The following is an 18,882-nucleotide window of genomic DNA, read 5'->3' as shown; positions in this document are numbered from 1 at the left end:
CTAAAGCAAATTATTTCCGAACACCTTCAGATCCACAAGTATACTGGTGACAAATTCAACATGTAGTTCAGAAGAAAATTATACCTATGAAAATAGCCATGAGTATATCAACAACTCATAACAAAGACAATATGCATAGGTATATGCATAGGATGAATGTAATCATTATGTGTAATATTTAAACACATTTTAAAATGAGCATAATAATTTGCTTTTAATTTATCTTGAAATGAAGTGTCAGAAAGCTCTTCAAGCTGCTGAGGAGAATGTGTATTTAACAGCTATTGGATGACATACTCCATAAAAATCCATCAAGTCCATTTGTATTTTTGAGTTACTTAATTCTGAGATTTCTTTTCTAAATTTTTGACTATATGATCTATCTGTTGATGAGAAAAAGATACTAAAACACAAAGAAATTTAAAGCAAAATTTTTTCACACTTTTTCTTTATGCATAAGATCCAAGGTACACAGAATGGCAGCATCCTAGGTGGATTACTGTATGTATAATTTACAAATCTTAAAATAAGATTGAGGATATATGTGTTATAGTCTTAAAAGTATATGACCTAATACCAAGAGGTATTTTAAATGGTTAAATATGATAACTTAAATATGATATTTAAATTTGAGTAGGACTGCTTGAAATTCTGAAAATTCTCTAAAGAAATTCACTATGTGGAATGAATGAACCTTTGTTTCATGTGGGGGCTGGATATAAGACTGCAGGTCAGGAATAATCTTTGTATGAACTGGCATTCCAGGTAGAACATTGAAATATAAGAAATACAGTAATGATTTATGTACTAACACTAGTAAAAATAAGAATGGGGCTTGAATTCATGGAACTTGAAATCTCCAGTTAGAATACATTTAAGAAATAAATTGCTCAGAAAATGATGCATCCCAATGCTATTCAATTATCAATATGATAATTTTAAAAATATTTGCCTCTCCTAATATGTATGTATGTTATATATGCATACATATACATGTACATATACATATACATATATATGTAGTGGTTATATACCAATGTGCAGAACAGGGAAATTTTGTGGACATGATGTTTATTTTATAATTTAGAAGAATAAATAATTTAAAACAACATATACCAGATATCACAAAATGCATAGACAATGATACCATTGTCCAGTAGCTGAAAAATCTGGGGAATCAAGGTATTGCTATAAAAGCTAAACAGATGATGTATAAACCATCCTGAAAGAGGTATTTCAGCACAGGGAAGAATAGGTTCAAAGACATTGAAGTAGGACCTTTCTTTGCATGTTCTAATCACTTGGGGAGCATCATCCATGTGACAAGAGGTGGAAGAGAAGTCAGAGAACACAGGACTACTCCCTCCAGGGCATGCATGTGAATTAGTAATGGTATTTGTTTTCCAATAGAATTTCAAGAGTTTTGACAGATGGTTGCCATAATCTTTCATTTCAAGGTCACTCTTGCCTTTATGGAAAAACAAAAAGGAATGTGAATAGAAATAATTAGAAGTCAGCTCTAATAATGAGGCAAAATAATAATATCACTCTGTCAGGTGTGGTAAGAATTCAGGTAGAAGTTAAAGTTGAAGCAGATAAAAATTTGCTGATTATATGCTATTTGAGAGAAAGTGTGCTAAACAAAGCATGTTTATTGGACAAGCTTTTTTCAAAAAATTCAATATACATATACCAAGTCTTTCAAAATTAAAACTCTAATCCCAGATTAAATTTTGCAGGTTCCTAGTGGATTTGTTACTTCCATATTTAATTACCATCATTTCAGCTAAATTTCAGTAGGGAGTATGGATAAATAAGCATGCTCAGTTCTGTCGGTTTAATGAATGCTCCATTAATTCATTTTTCTGCCGAATACCTACCTACATTTTATTCGTTATTTAATTAGTCTTATCTAAATATATTATAATGATGTTAATTTTTTTCAAGTCCTCTTTTTAAAACTTATTGTCTAGTGTTATATATTTTAACTTTCTTCAAGTAAGATAAATTGGAATTGAGGAAGAAAAAAACCAACTATCCGTATACAAACTAATGAAATAAATTTAAGGAATGATTAAAGTTAGTTTTGTGTTACATGCATATTCACTCACATTATTGTTTTTAATTATCTGATCTACAAGAACTAGCAATATTTTCATATAAAACCAAAGACTGTGAAAAAAAAATCCCTGCAATTCCAACTCTGTGTTCCACAATGATGAATGACTCTCGGTTCCAGTACTTCAGGGATGGATTAAGCAATTGAAAAAGCACTCAGCATTGGCTAAAGAACAGTAATATATGTGAAATCCTATAGTTAATGCATCATTTAATAATTTGCTGTGACTGATTTATAGTTGCAATATACCACACAGTGTCAAATAGAGCAAAATAATAAATGATATTCGAAATATACTCTCAAAACTTTTGTGATAATCAGTCTTTTGAGTTTTAGCTTAGTATTTATCTGAGTACCTGGGTCATCTTATTTCTCTCTTGATAATATCCATAGACTAATGTTTTTTGATCATTGGCCTATATTTGCTCAGTCTGTAGTCTTAGAAAAGAACTAAAAGAAAAATACCTAGTCTAGCTTATGACAGTACTAACAAGTACTTGTTACCTAGTCAAAGGACTAGAAAAGAGGTTTAACTTTTATTTCAGAAGCACCAAGAGCTAAAGAATCTAATTATTTAACCATTACATGTTTAGGCATTTCCTGGCAATTACCATGACAATACAAACCACCCAAATTTATTTAATTCAGGTTCATTAATCAAGAGTCAATGCATTCATATAATACTGTTCTGAATGGTAACTCCTTTGTTCAACTATTAAAGATAAATATTTTTAGAAAAGTTTCCATATTTATATATTACTATTCTAATACAGGTAATTTCTTTTTTTATTTATTTTTAAATGTTTTTAAATATATTTTTATTGTAATTAATAGAAGGGTTACATTATATTTGCCAGATAGAAGGTGCAATACTTCACATACATTGATACCCTTTCTCATGTCTTGGTCCCCATTTCCCTCCCCCCCATCTTGTTTTCCATCCTTCCCTATCTAATTTCAAATAACCAAATACAAATATATCCAATATATCAGATAACAAAGTGAGATACTGTAACAATATGAGGTAACCAAGGAACAGCAAAAGAGATGAGAGATAACATAGTACATTAAGGACTGATTGTTGTCCTTAATACAGGTAATTTCTACCCAAAAGTATTTTTAAAATCTACCTTTTCTTGTAGTTGTTGTTGTCCTTACTGTTGTTGTCAGTTGTGGTGTCTGAACTTGGGCCCAGGGTGCTACCTCTCTGCTTTTGTGGTCAAGGCCACTGTTAACTCTTTGAGCCACAATGCCACTTCTGGTTTTCTGGTGGTTAACTGGGGGTAACAGTCTCATAGATTTTCCTGCCAATGCTGGCTTCGAAAGGAATTTGTCAGATCTCCGTCAGTCTCCTGAGTAGTTAGAATTACAGGTGTGAGCCACTGGCTTCCGGCAACTTTAAAAATACCTATAATAGAAAGACATGTCAAACAAGGTTTTAATCTATCAAAGTGATATTTTCACCCAAACCACCCTTGTTGTAGGCTGTTCTGTTCAATACAGAATGTTGACCAATATCTTCAGCTTCATCTCACTAGATACCAATAATCCCCTTTACCAGACAAGACAAAAATGTCTCTCCACTTTGACAAACATTATCATGGAGGGGAAAAAAAAACATCCTTTTGCTTAACATTCCAGGGGTTTAAAATTCATATTTTCTGACATAGATGCTCAGAAAAGAATTAGTTTATAAATATATAAGTAAATATATAAAGTAAATATATAACTAAGTAAATATATTTGTGTAAAATGCAAGGGTACAAAATATGAATGAACTGAAATAGGGTAGATCAGGTGAGAACTAAAGCAATTAATTCCTTAGGAAGTCAAAAATCATAGTTCAACAAAATGGTACGGTACCTGTAAGGGGTGGCATGGACCCTTGCGAGGAGGGTAGAAGAATGAAGAAGGAGTTAATTCTAGTACAGGGTGACAAGGAAGGATCCAATTTTAGTTTTCTTCATGTGTTTAACCAGTTTGTGCTCGCTAGGAATTCTAATACTATGTTAAAGAGGAGTGCAGAGAGTGGGCATCCTTGTCTCATTCCTGATTTTAGAGGGAATGGCTTTAGCTTTTCGCTATTAAGCATAATACTAGCTGTGCCTTTGTCATACACAGCCTTTATTATGTTGAGGAATGTTCCATGGATTCCTAGTTTCTCCAGAGCTTTTAACATAAAGGGTGTTGGATCTTGTCAAATGCCTTTTCTGCATCTATTGAGACAATCATGTGATTTTTTGTCCCTGCTCCTGTTGATGTGTTGAATTATATTAATTGATTGGCGTATGTTGAACCAGCTTTGCCTCCCTATGATGAAACCTGCTTGATCATAGTGTATAATTTTTTTGATGAGTTGTTGTAGACGGTTGGCCAGTATTTTGTTGAGAAGTTTTGCATCGATGTTCATCAAAGAAATAGGTCTATAGTTCTCTTTCTTTGATGAATCTCCGTCTGGTTTGGGGATGAAGGTTATACTGGCTTCATAGAATGAGTTTGGTAAAGAACCTTCATTTTCAATTTCATTGAAGAGCTTGAGGAGTATTGGTGTGAGCTCTGCTTTGAAGACCTTATAGAATTCAGCTGTGAATCCATCTGGCCATGGGCTTTTCTTTTATTTTTTTTCTTTTTTTTATTGTAATTAATAAAAGGGTTACATGATATTTGCCAGATAGAAGGTGCATTAATTCACATATATTGATACCCTTTCACATGTTTTGGTCCCCATTACCCTCCCCTCCACCCCCCCATCTTGGTTTTCCCCCCTTCCCTATCCAATTTCAAATAACCAAATATAAATAAATCCAATATATCAGATAACAAAGTGAGATACTGGCTTTTCTTACATCGAAGTTCTCTTATTGCCATTTCCATTTCAGTGCTTTAAATAGGCCTGTTTAGTTGGCTTAGTTCTTCTTGGTTCAGTGTGGGTATGTTAATATTGGCTAGGAATTCATCCATTTCATCTAGATTCTCAAATTTGGCGTAAAGGTTTAAGAAGTATTCCCTCATGATACTGTGGATCTTGGTAATTTCTGTCGTGCTATTACCATTTTCGTCTGTGATTTTGTTCATTTCGGTATGCTCTCTTCATTTTTTTGGTAAGATTTGCTAAGGGTTTGTCAATTTTGTTAATTCTTTCAAAGAATAAACTCTTTGTTATGTTGATTCTTTCTATAGTTTTTTTGGATTCCAATTCATTTAATTCTGCTTTGATTTTAATAATTTGCTTCCTTCTAGTAGGATTAGAGTTTGTTGCTCTTTTTCCAGGAGCTTAAGGTGACACATTAAATTGTTGGTTTGTGATTTTTCCAGTTTGTTATTGTAGGCACTCAGAGCTATAAATTTTCCTCTGAGTACTGCCTTTGCTGTGTCCCAAAGGAGCTGGTATTTTGTGTGCTCCTTTTTGTTAAATTTCATAAACTGTTTGATTTCTGTTCTGATCTCTTCGATGACCCCTTGGTGATTCAACAATGTGTTGTTTAATCTCCATGAGTTACAGGGTTTTCGTTGGTGGAGTTGTGTGTTCGGTTCCAATTTGATGGCCTTGTGGTCTGAGACAGTGCAGGGAATAATTTCAGTGTTTCTGAATCTGTCCAGGTTTGTTTTATGGCCTAAGATGTGGCCTATTTTGGAAAATGTTCCATGTGCTGCTGAGAAAAACGTATATTGTGTTGTTGCTGGGTGGAATATTCTGCAGATGTCTGTTAGATCTAGTTGGTCTATATAGTTGTTCAGTTCTAAGGTTTCTCTGTTGAGTTTTTGCCTTGTTGATCTGTCCAAAGGTGAGAGTGGTGTGTTAAAGTCACCAACAATCACTGTGTTTCAATCTATGTATGGTGTCAGTGAAAGTAAAGTTTGCTTGATGAAGTTTGGGCTCCGGGATTCGGTGTGTAGATAGGTAGGATGGTTATGTCCTCCTGGAGGAAAGATCCCTTTAGTAGTATGTAGTAAACTTCTTTGTCTTTTCTCACTAATTTTAGTTTGAAGTCCATTTTATCTGATATGAGGATGGCAACTCCAACCTGTTTATGGCGACCGTTAGCTTGATAGTTTATTCCAACCTTTCACTTTCAAAAAATGTTTGTTTTTTGGGTAAGATGTGTCTCTTGAAGATAGCAGAATGATGGATCTTGTTTTTTCATCCAACTAGATAATCTATGCTGTTTAATTGGAGAGTTAAGTCCATTGATATTGAGAGTCAGGATTGAGAAATATTTATTAACTTCTGCCATTTTTACAAGCTTTTATTAGGGCCTGTGTCTTGATAATTTTTGTGGTACTTAGATATTATTAGTTTTAGATGCCATGTTTTTCTCTGTATTACATTTGTCTTGGTTTTCCATATGTAGAATATCTTTGAGAATTTTCTATAATGTTGGTTTTGTTGCTACATAATGTTGAAGCTTTTCCTCGGAATGGAATGTTTTTATTGTTCCCTCATTTATGAATGAGAGCTTAGCTGGGTACAGTATTCTTGGTTGTTAGTTATTTGACTTAAGGGCATGACATATATGCTTCCAGTCACTTCTTACTTGCATGGTCTCTGCTGAGAAATCTGGGGTTATTCTGATTGGTTTGCCTTTATAGGTGATTGTTCTCCTCTCCCTGACTGCTTTTAAGATCCTATCTTTGGCCTCTATTGATCCAGTTTGGATTATAATGTGGCGGTGGGATGTCCTTTTCTGGCCAGGTCTGTTTGGGATTCTAAAAGCTTCTTGTATCTGGATGGGCTTGCCCTTCTGGATATTTGGGAAGTTCTCTGAGATTATTCGCTGAAATATATTTCCAGTACCTTTGACCTCTTTCTCTAGACCCTCCTCAATATCAATTAGCCTTAAATTAGGCTTCCTAATCATATCTTCGACCTCCTGTAGCGTTTTCTTATATTTCCTAGATTTGAATTGACCCATTTTCTGTTCTTTTTCTACAACATCTAAATTATCTCCAACCACGGAAATTCTCTGGTATCAAAGCTATCTACTTTATTCTTCATCTCCCTTGCTTCTAATTCTTCATTTTTGATGCCTTGCATCTCTTGTTTTAGATCATGTATGGACTTTTTTAGCTCCTTCATTTCCATTTGAGTGGTTAGCTCAGCAGCTTTATTCGCTCTGGAGATTTGTTCGAGTTCGGTCACATTTTTGTTTGTGGATTCTATGAATTCGTTCATTTTTCTTTGAAAAACCTTTATTATGGGCTCCTTTATTGCTTCCCCTTTATCACATATCACCTTGTTTATGGTTTCCTCTTGTTTAGCTATGGTTTTCTCCCTTATCTCTTTCTTTATGTTTTCACACTTTTCATTAATGCTTTTCATGTATTTCATTTGTATAGCACTTGGAAAACTCTCCTCTAGATTTGCCACTGACTGCTCCATTGCCTGTTTATGTTGGGTGGGAGATGCTGTTCCTTAATTTGACATTGTGAAATTGGATAGGGAAGGGGGGAAAACAAGATGAGGGGTGAGGGTGGGGGAGGGAAATGGGGACCAAGACATGTGAAAGGGTATCAATCTATGGGAATTAATGCACCATCTATCTGGCAAACATCATGTAACCCTTGTATTAATTACAATAAAAAATATATGAAAAAAAAAGAAATGTCCCATTTTAAATATTGCCTTGATTCCAATTTAACTGAAGAATGAGAAAGAAAGCAGAATGATCTGCAGGAAATATACAATGGTAAGGTTGGAATAAGCCTGTGCTTCAAGATGGCAATGAAGGCAAACTTCTAATTATTGAAAAGGAATCAGAAATCCACTTGATTTTGGTCAATATGGCCTATGAATTTAAGGCCATCAAGACTTTCCGACACAGAAATTATTACTGAGAAAATATCCTGAAGAGGACCCTCAGAGAACAGAGATGCAAAGAGGAATCCAGAGGTGCTCCAGCCAGGAAACAGAGGAGGAAGTGGTCAGGGCTGTATAATGTGCTATCCGAGCTGTCTCCTGCTGGCTCTCCTAGCAGCTGGAGTGAGATTGCCCCCTGCTGGTGGGGTCAGAAGTTGGTCCTTGTGCCTCTGAGGCAATGATGTTGCTGATGGTCAGAATAACCACAGTCCAGAGCCCCCAGCCTCCCTGCGGTAGGCATGGTGTCACAGAGAGAACAAGCTTAGCATCTGCTGGTTTCCAGTCAGGGTGTTGTTAGTCTTCTTGCTGATCACCTTCCCCGAGGACACAGGGAGGAACTAGAGACAGGACCCCTAGGAACTGTGCACTGACATGGAATTGTGAGAAATAAAATCAGTACTGATCAATCTGGTTACTTAGTAAATGCCATTCTATTCAGATAATCTAACAGGCCAATACCTTCATCCACAAGGAAACCTTCACACTCAATGCAGACACACTGACAATCGAACCCGAGTCCTCCCTCACACTGGTGAGCACAGCAGGAGGGAGAGAATCAAGATGAGGACACCATGCCCAAAGCTCAACTCCTGAGGCTGACCCTGCACATGGAGAGCTGGTTTGGTGTATTTGTTTTCCTAGACTGCCACAGGGAACCAAGATACCAAGAGAAATGTTACTGAGATAATGGAATTTCTTTTCTCAAAGTTCTGGAGGTTGGGGAGGTGCAAGAGCTGTCTGCCCAGATTATTCTTTCTTCTCGGGTCCTGCCAAGTCTTGATGGCTGGAAATTGGTCATGAGACAGTGCCTTGCCACCTTTTTTCCAACAACACCTCGCTCTATCCTGTATGACTTCTCTTTTAAAATATATCTTTCAGGAGTTGTATAAAGGATTTGCAACTCAACAAAGCAGTTTATAAAGACAGTAAATCTTGATCAAAAAAAAGAATGAAGAAGGGAAGGAAATGTACTAAAAGTAAATAAATACATGTGCATCCTATAAAATTAAATAAAGTGATGGAAGGGATGGGTAAGAATATTGAAAGGAGGTGACATTGATCAAGACACATTGAATTTATAAACTGGTTTGTTGAATGGTAACTCCTTTGTACAACTCTTCCTTGCTCATTCTTTCTTTCTCATTCTGTTTTATTTACTTTTTAATTTAAGTTTTATTGCAAAGGTGATGTACGGCGGGGTTACAGTTATATATATATATATATATATATATATATATATATATATATATATATGAGGTAGTGAGTACATTTCTTGTCCTTGTCATCACCTCCCTCATTTTTCTCACACTTCCGCCCCCCACTCCAACTTGTAAAGTTCATTTTGAACATAATGTCTTGTGAGTATCACTGTTTCATTGGTTCTCACTTTGTCCTTTGTCTTACCATTTTGTTGTTTCCCTTCTGTTCCCCAAATAAGATAAACATATATACATGGGTACCATAACCAAATACAGTGTCCTTTGTACAAGTCATTTAGGATAATGAATGTATTAAAAGGAAAAAAAGAGAAATGAGATATAGAGAGTCTGGTGTCTGCAGTAAACATCTGAAATTTTACACGTTGAGAGGATTTTAGCTTATCTCAGTCAACCATTACATAAAATCAAAACTATATCCATTCACAATGTGAGATCACCCAGTCTTGTTAGTTATCAATTCAGTGTTTCTTCTATTTCACTAAATGATTTTCTATAATTCTATTTTACGGTAATCAGTTTTTGAATCATCACAGAAAATAAAAAGCAATTGATAAAAGTAATGGCTTTTTAAAGTATTATCAGGTCTTTCAAAATTTCCCCATGTACTTTTTTTTTGCTACAAGTAGCTCATGTGTTATCTAGTTTACAGATTTTTGAGCATATTAGGCTTCTAGACCTAGAAATAATTGAAGGAATTTATTTTGTTCCTCCACATAATAGCTTTTTGGTCCAATTTACCCTATTTTGCATAATGCTGCTGCAAAGCTGTTCCCCAATTCTGCCAGCCTCAATCACTTTTGTTCAAAGCAGCTGTCCCAGATGTGCAAAGCAGCTGTCTCTGTTTCTCTCCTTTTATTTTCCTATTCTCTCTCTATCACAGCTCCTTCCGTCATGCTTCATCATCTTTATGTTTTATTCTACAATGACTCTTTTAAAGCATTCTTCAGAATGATTCTAATTTAAAGAAAATTGCCATATTATTTCTTATTTAAGACATTTCCAGAGTTTCATCAAGAGTACTAAAAAGACAGTTGTGGGGGAGAATGATGCAAGGGTTGACATGAACAAGATGCATTGTACTCACAAAAGGGCATGTTGAACTGAAATCCCTTTGTTCAATGACTTAGACATAATACTAATAAATCAGATGTGATCTACCACATACTACATAACATTCACATTTATTTTTCCCACAATATTCTAGTACACAATTGTAGCCATAAAATTAAAATCAACAGCAGGCCATTTGATTAAGAAATCAGTAAATAAAAGCATCATGAAATATTGATTTCTTGAAATTTTATAATGTTGTGTTTCCTTATTCTACTCTACTTTTCATTTTGGGTTCCATATAAGAGATGCTATCCATTACATGTGATAATATATTTTTTTCTATTCCATGGATCTTGAGAGCTATTAGAAACAAATGCATACCTGTGAAGTTGGAATGTATATTAGAGTCTTGCTTCTCTAAACATTCATCTTGAGTTAGATTGTTCTTACTCTTTTTTTTTTTTTTTAAGTTGGTAGTGGGGTTTTAACTCTGGACTTGGGCACTGTCCCTGAGCTCTTCGGCTCAAGGCTAGCACTGTACCGTGTTGAGCCACGGTGTCACATCTGGCTTTATGTTGGTTAATTGGAGAATCAAATGGACTTCCTTTCCCTAGCTGGCTTTGAACCCCTATCCTCAGATCTCAGCCTCCTGACTAGTTAACATTACAGGTGTGAGCCACCAGTGCCATGCTTGTTCTCTCTTTCTTTGGATGTACTCTAAAATTTACAGAACTTTTGCTAACTTAAAGACAGTAACTTTTAGAGATATGTTCTTTGTTTCTAGACTTCCACATTTAATATATTACAATTAGGTCATTAAAACATCTTTATACCTCTTTCTTACAGTAACTATGTGAACTTTTAGGTCTAATGTACCAAGCTGAAAATATAACTTTATGGCTTTAATGCTAACTAGAGTAGATTTCATTTTAATGTTCCTCTTTATATTTCTATGCAAACATTTTGATTTTTGTTAATGAATATTTATTTCAAATAATTTATCAGCTCTACTGGATAGAATAGTAGAAAGTTCAGCAAAGATTTTGACATGCACATACATGAAAAGATGTAGTAATTTCAGTAGGATCTAGATGTCTATACTTGTGTTTAAGTGTGTGAAGGAATAATATTTCTAGAGAGTTTTGATTGATATTGATTAGCTGCTCTAGTTATCCTCAGAAAATACTTCAGATTTAATATGTCAGTAGTTTACATGAGTATGGGAATAGGACGATATGCAAGGACTACAACATGGAAGAGAGAAGGTTTAAAGGAAATGCTAGAGTGCTGAAGTCAGCTAAAATTCCGTTTCAACAAATACACTAACCTTGGGAAAAGCAATGCCTTTAATTGTGGGAAACAATTAGCAATTGGCTCCCTCCAAAGTTTGGAGTGAAGCAGCCAAGTTCTGGAACATATGAACAGACTACCCAGAGGAGGATTCATTTTATCGGATTAACTGACAAAAATCTTTCTAATTAAATTAAGTAAAGATGTGTTGCATTTTGCTTAAGGCTTGTCTGTAAAAAATTGAATATGCTATGGAAGGAAGTTATTTGAACTTAAGTTCATGTTTAATAAGTTTAATTCCTAATTTGAAAATCTAGGGTTGGGAGAAAACACAGATTTGAGAATATTTGTAGCTGTTTCTTACTTTCATTATTTTTCCTTGACTGATTGTTTCAATACAACTTAGGCCTGACACCTGTTTCAATGTAAAGCTGAATAGTAAAACATCTATGTTAACAGAGGAGAATCTAGTATATATGTAATTTAAAGTAGTTATATATCTCTTATATACCCTATGCTTAGGAACTCAGTATTCATGAGAAGTCCATAGGACTATTATTTTAAATTAAGATAATTGTTTACATATGTTATATTCATAGGTGATTACCAAAGCCTGTTACCAACACAATACATAGGGCTAAATCAGTCCCACAGGAACCTCCATGCTAGATATCACATGAAAACAGCATGTGCTATGCAAGAATTAAAATGATGAGCAAATGGTAGTGTGTGCACTCCTTTTCTTAGAGGTCATTCTTTAGATATTCTCAACCCCAGTGCATACATCACCAGTGTGTGAATGTGTGTATTCCTTTGAATAGAAAGTTATTTCCTTCTTCTGTTCATTGAAGTGAAAAGAGCTTAATTTTAAAAAGAAAGTATGGTAATAAACTTGAATTGGTCCCTCTTATTATACTATTGAAATTAAGTCTACTTAATTTATCAAGTCATGTTTATGCCCTGATTTTATGTACTTATAACTATCAATAAACATTGTGATACTTGAAAACAAACAAACAAAAAGTATGGGAAAGTATAATGTTGTCCACAATTACTATTGTAAAATTCAATTATTGACTTATTAAGGTATTTGCAGATAGTGTCATGTGAAGACCAGAGGATAATGTTGAAGGGACAAAGTCAATGATTTGAGTACAAAGGCCCTGATGCTATAATAGCTAAGTTTTGAAAGTATGATATTTGTATTTTAGAGGTTTTCAAAAAATCTTCTAAAACAGAAAAAAGACTTTGTATCAACATGCATACACACACACATTCATGTACAACACAATTTCAAATCATGTCTATTATAGCATAACAGCCTATAAAGTACCTAGATAAGGGAATTACTAAAGCAGAAATAAAGAGCATCAAAACTACTCACAGTGCTTCAAATTTACCTTGCAGAATTCCTCAACTCTGCAGAAAGATGAAAAGACACTGGCTTGAAAATGTCCAAAAGAAGGGCTGGGAGTGTGGCCTATTTGTAGAGTGCTCATCTAGCATGCATGAAGCCCTGGGTTCAACTTTTTGGTACCATATACACAGAAAAAAGCTGGAAATGGTACTGTGGATCAAGTGGTAGAGTGCTAGCTTTCAGAAAGCTTAAGGTCAGGTCCTGAATTCAAGCCCCAAGACTTGCAAAAAAAGAAGGAAAGAAAGATAGATAGATAGAAAGAAAGAAAGAAAAAAAGAAAGAAAGAAAGAAAGAAAGAAAGAAAAGGAAGAAAGAAAGAAAAGAAAATTTCCAGAAGGAGATTGCAAAAGCTTACTTTTTCCAACTTGCATGTCATAACATTTTATTTTATTTTATTTTATTTTATTTTTTAGGTGGAAATATTTCTCTTTAATTCCTTAACTAAAACTGCCATAGAGACCTAAGAACTGACAGCTATAGAGCTCTCCCAGTTACCAGCATCATAACATTTTATCTAATAAAATCATCTCTTTGTACCAACCAATGGCAATACTACCGCGAAAGTATCTGTGCCTTTCAACTTTGTTCTAAGTTTGACTTGTATGACTTGATCTAATCAAGGAAATGCATTCTTTAGAATTCCTTTTATTAAAGCTCAGATTCCATTTTTGCTTATATTAGAGAATTATTTAATTCAACATGATGTACAAATGTTCTTTTTGAGGGCCTTTTCTGAAATAAGATTTTAACTTCATATTTAACTTCAAATTTTTCTTCTTTGAAGAAAAATTTACTACGTTGCTTAGACTGGCCTTGAACTCCTAACCCTCTTTACTCAGATAATATTTAATTTTTATTCAAAAATATTTTCTAATAGAAAGCTAAGAATAATTGCAAACACATGTTCTTTATAAAAGCCCCTTGTGTTATATACTTTGCCTTTGAAGTAACAGAAATACTGAATGTCATAGGCTTTAAGAAAAATATGCAAAACAGATAATGCCTAAATTTTTTGTTTCTTTTCTTGTTCATTCTATGATGCTGAATGCAAAAAGAGTGAGCTAATGAAACAAAATCTCAGTTAACCTAAATAATGATTTGATGTTTATCCATAAAAAAGATTTACTAGAACTCAATAGCTCAAAAGCTATGTATATATGACCATAGAGAATGATACTAAGCTAAATGAACTTCAAGATATAGAAACAAGAGGTTTATCTTTGTGATTGTTGTTTTTAATGTACTATGTGAAGTTATTTCTTTCCTTTTTCCCCACTTATTGTTTATTCTCCGTTCTTATTATATCTGATGTTGGTACCTGATGTATGATATATACATTTATTCGTTTATTTGAATTAGGGAAGGGAAGGGGAAAACTAAGATAATGAGACAAAGGGCAAAGGGTGAACCAATATAACAGCAATACTGATGAGGCAAAATGTTCGAAATGAACTTTAAAATTTAGGAGGGGTAGGGAGGCAAAATGGGGAAAGACATGGGAAGGGATAACAATATTCAAGAAGTAATATACTCACCACCTTATGAATGTAACTGTTACCCCTCTATCCATCACTCCGACAATAAAATAAAATTAAAAAAGAAATATTTCTGTAAAACTTATCATACATTAAAAAATTATCAATTTTAACAGCCTGTATTGAGATACTTTAAGTTCACAGAAGACACAATTGAAAAGAAAATGAAAAATTATATATAGTATCCTGTCTCTAAAAGTGTTTCAGGGAAAAATGAAATAGTATACAAAATGTAGTACAAGAGGTTCATCAAGAACTCAAATGGACTGACTGTATGTAACTGAATAGCTTACTGAAATAAATAGCACAGTCACAATAGAATACCATGACTAGATGTTAAGATATTGTGATTTCTATAAGCATGTCTGCACAAATTACAAAGAATATAGAACATGAAAAATTATCTTTCATTTCAACAACTAAAAAGCTGTTATGTAATTCCTGAATTCCTTAGGATTTATCATATTCTACCGAAGGTTTTTCATGCCTCTCACAAGACGTGGCAAAATGGTATTTTCTAACTGGCTTGTTCTTTACTATAAAAAAATCTATTTATCTTTGTTCATCTGTGGTCTATCTATCTATCTATCTATCTATCATCAATCTATAACTTACTGGACAAAATCTAAACACATATTCTATTTATAAGTAAAATAATTTTAGCACCACATTCTGGAGACTGCTTTTAACTAGGACATGAGTGGTCCAATCATTGCAATCATCTATTTATCAAAAGAAAAACTGCATAAAAATGTTACCAAATATCTGGTTAAAAGTCTTTAATAAAAAGAAGTGCACATCAGAAAAGAAGCAACACGCTTTATCTTATTTTAATCTAGCCTTTCCCACTCCACATCTTAAAGACAGACAGTCTAGTTTATTGTTTTTCTTTCTGAAAGCATCTTCTTATACACACAGCATATTCAGGCACTAGATTACCTTATAAATATTAACTCATATCTAATTAGTCTTTTTATTTGAAAGAGTGAGCCAAATGTCTGGGTCCATCAAACCATGCATACTAATTATAAGTAAATGCACCTTCACAGTCTTCATAAGGAAATGATAGTTTAATCTTAAGATTGTCACTTCATATTCGAGTAGATAATGTCTGCCAGCTCTGAGTCAAAACGAGTTGTCAGAGGGGATTACTTCAAAGTCTTTTAGGTTTTTAATTGACAAAACAATAAAACAGATAATCTACACTTCCTTGAACAGTGTCACTTAGATAGGGCTCACAACATTTCATTCTACTACAATTTGGGAACTTTATACCACAATAAAAGAAATGCTATATTATAGTCCAAGATTAAAACCCAGTTATTCCTAGAAAACATATTCATGTGACCTTGCTTGCTTTCCTTTGCTGAATTACTCTGTAGCAGGGGGAAATATATAAGTACAGGTTTCTCATAGTGATATTATTTTTTTTGGCCAGTTCTGGGCTTGGGCTCAGGGCCTGAGCACTGTCCTTGGACTTTCTCAAGGCTTAGTACTCTACCACTTGAGCCTCAGCACCACTTCCTGCTTTTTTCTATGTATGTGGTGCCGAGGAATTGAACCCGAGTCTTGTGCATGCTAGGCAAGCACTCTACCACTAGGCCAAACTCCCGGCCCCAGTGATATTATTTTTATTGTTCTTACATTTCAATAGTGTTGTAAAATATTTAGTGAAAATATCTGTTATATAAAATGACATTATTCTATTTTGAAGTTTGCTGTAAGCCACTAGGTGTGGCATGAGTGGTAAACTTTGTCCCTGAAATTATTTATAGATTTCTTAAAGGTACTAACTGGTGCTCTCAAGCAAGATTAATGTAAACATAACCTATAAATTAATAACATCTCAGAATTATAAGGGTAAAATTACAATATATTAAGCACTATAGTTCCTGATTCAATCTTTACATCAATGCTACCAGGATTAAACTATCACTATATTTATTTTGCTGATTAGAAAGATATTTTTAAGAAGTAGAAACTGCAAATTTTAGTATCTGGCTTGTGAGATGGGCTGAAATTCTTAACCATGTCTCAATATTAATATTTATATATTTAATTTAATATAATATATATTTGTTTCCATACAATTTCTATGTTATTTCCTATTGATGGCATTATTAAAACTTGTTAATTCTTCAAGTAACAAAGTGGTTTTTTTTTCTGTTTTGGGGGATTTTTTTGTCAGTTGGGGTGCTTGAACTCAGGGCTTGGATACTCTCCCTGAGCTTTTCAGCTCAAGGCTAGTGTTCTAGCACTTTGAACCACAGTACCACTGGTCATTAATTGTAAATAAGAGTCTTCTGGACTTTTGAGCCCAGCGCTGGCTTTGATCCTTTGATCTCAGCCTCCTGAGTAGTGAAACTACAGGCATAAGCTACCAACACTTGGGTACAAATAAAGTTCTTATATATAAATATAGAAAAGATAAAGGGTATGGAAATTTTGTAAACTATATTGATAAGTATATGTATACAAAGACACAGATCTGCTCCAACCAAACCCTTTACATGCACAATATGTACATATATGTAAGTTAACCTGATCATGCAAATTTAACTTGGTTAAGCATGCTAATTACACTCTTAATGGATTTGTAATTTAGGATATTCATCTCTTTAAATTTACATCCACTCATGTATCAAAATTTGTTTGAATTAAAATGAAGATGAAAAATCTAAAGAATTAATGTATTTTCAACAATAATTCTTTCATAACTGATAATAATTGCAATGTTATTTACCATAGCTAAGATATGGAACAAAACCAAGATGACTCGCAGTAGATGAATGGATCCAGAAAATGCAGTATATATGCACAACCAAATTCTATGCTGCCATCAGAAAGAATAACATCGCCCTATTCATAAGGAAGCTGAAAGACTTAGGAAAAGTCATATTAAACCAGAGCCAAAAAAAACATAGGCTCCATCGTTTACATCATTTCTTACAATGTATGTCTAAGATTTTTCTAACAGAGGATCACAATAGCTCAATTGCTATCACCATATAAAATGATGCTAATCAAAAGAAATTCCAAGATATGGACACAAGACATTTGTCTTGTTGTTCTTGCTGATTTTAATGTACTTCATGAAGTTCTTTCTCTTTTTTTAAATTTTCCTTTGGTTGATCCCTGTAGTCAGATTTTGATTCTGGTACTATGTATCTTGCATATATAACTATAATTATAATAACAACAACAATAGTAGTGGTAATAATTTTCCTACAGTTAAGTTTAAGCAAACATTTAGATACTATTTAATATTTGGAAATGGACTTATTAGAGATTGACTTGTATTAAGTTTATTGTAAAACATCTATTTATGAAAATAGATTATGTCCATTGTTGTTATTCTTCCTTTAGAGCATAACATCAAAATCAAATGAAATAAAAACATATATAAAAACAATACACAAAGGTCTGTACAATACACAAGCTGTAACTAAACAAATGAATAAATTATACTATTATTTGTTTGATAAAGTAGTTTCATCATTATATTGCATAAGTAAATTTTGTTAAGAAATCATTCATATTGGTTATTTATATTAACAGGACCCAACACATGACTATATTCTTTGATAGATATTTTATCTGCAGGATCACAATTGTACTTTTGTTCATTCCCCCCTTGTCGACATACTATTTAGATTATAAGACAAGCACTAGACCTCAGTCATAAACACTCAGTCAAGGTTTACTACATGGCTAGAAAATTTATTCTTTCACTCTAACACAGTTCTCATTGCAGAAGAAAAAATAGTGTAAATTATGAAAATAGAAATATAAATTTTAAAGTTCTGCTCCCCTAACTTTTTTTTACTTTTCCTTTTAATATCCTATAAAAACCAATTATTTGCAAAAATTTTCTCAACATCTTAAACCTTAAATCTTATTTTATAAATGTTTAGAAGTTTTTGTCACAATATCATGTGCAAATTAATTGTATTTTATACCCAAAATCCTACACATATTATCCTAGTAAATAAAATAAAAATTCATTTAGTTATTTTTAATATTTAGTTATTATTTAAACTTTAAGACTAGTAACAAATTTAGATTAGTAGTTTCAAGGTAGTGGAATTGTTCTGAACATGTCACTTACAAGTTCAAATAATTTCCCTTAGCTTGTAGAAAAAAAATATGAAGGTATTGATAATTCCTATATTCTTGTATTGTGGTGGTAATGAAATGAGCTGAAACAACACTAATATACAGACACTTCAGAATTCTCCAGAAATAAATTCACAACTCACACTGCCTGTGAGAAATTAATTCTTAAACTTTCGGTTCAAATCTAAAAATACATCATGTTATTTGTTTTGTAGTAAAGCAATTTTAAAGTATCTAAGATCTGTTTAGGATAACATCTTCACGCCATACACAAT

Source organism: Megascapheus bottae, chromosome 13 (assembly GCF_031878675.1).
Source record: "Megascapheus bottae isolate mThoBot1 chromosome 13, mThoBot2.hap1, whole genome shotgun sequence".
Taxonomy (NCBI): domain Eukaryota; kingdom Metazoa; phylum Chordata; class Mammalia; order Rodentia; family Geomyidae; genus Megascapheus; species Megascapheus bottae.
This window is presented reverse-complemented; position numbering follows the sequence as displayed.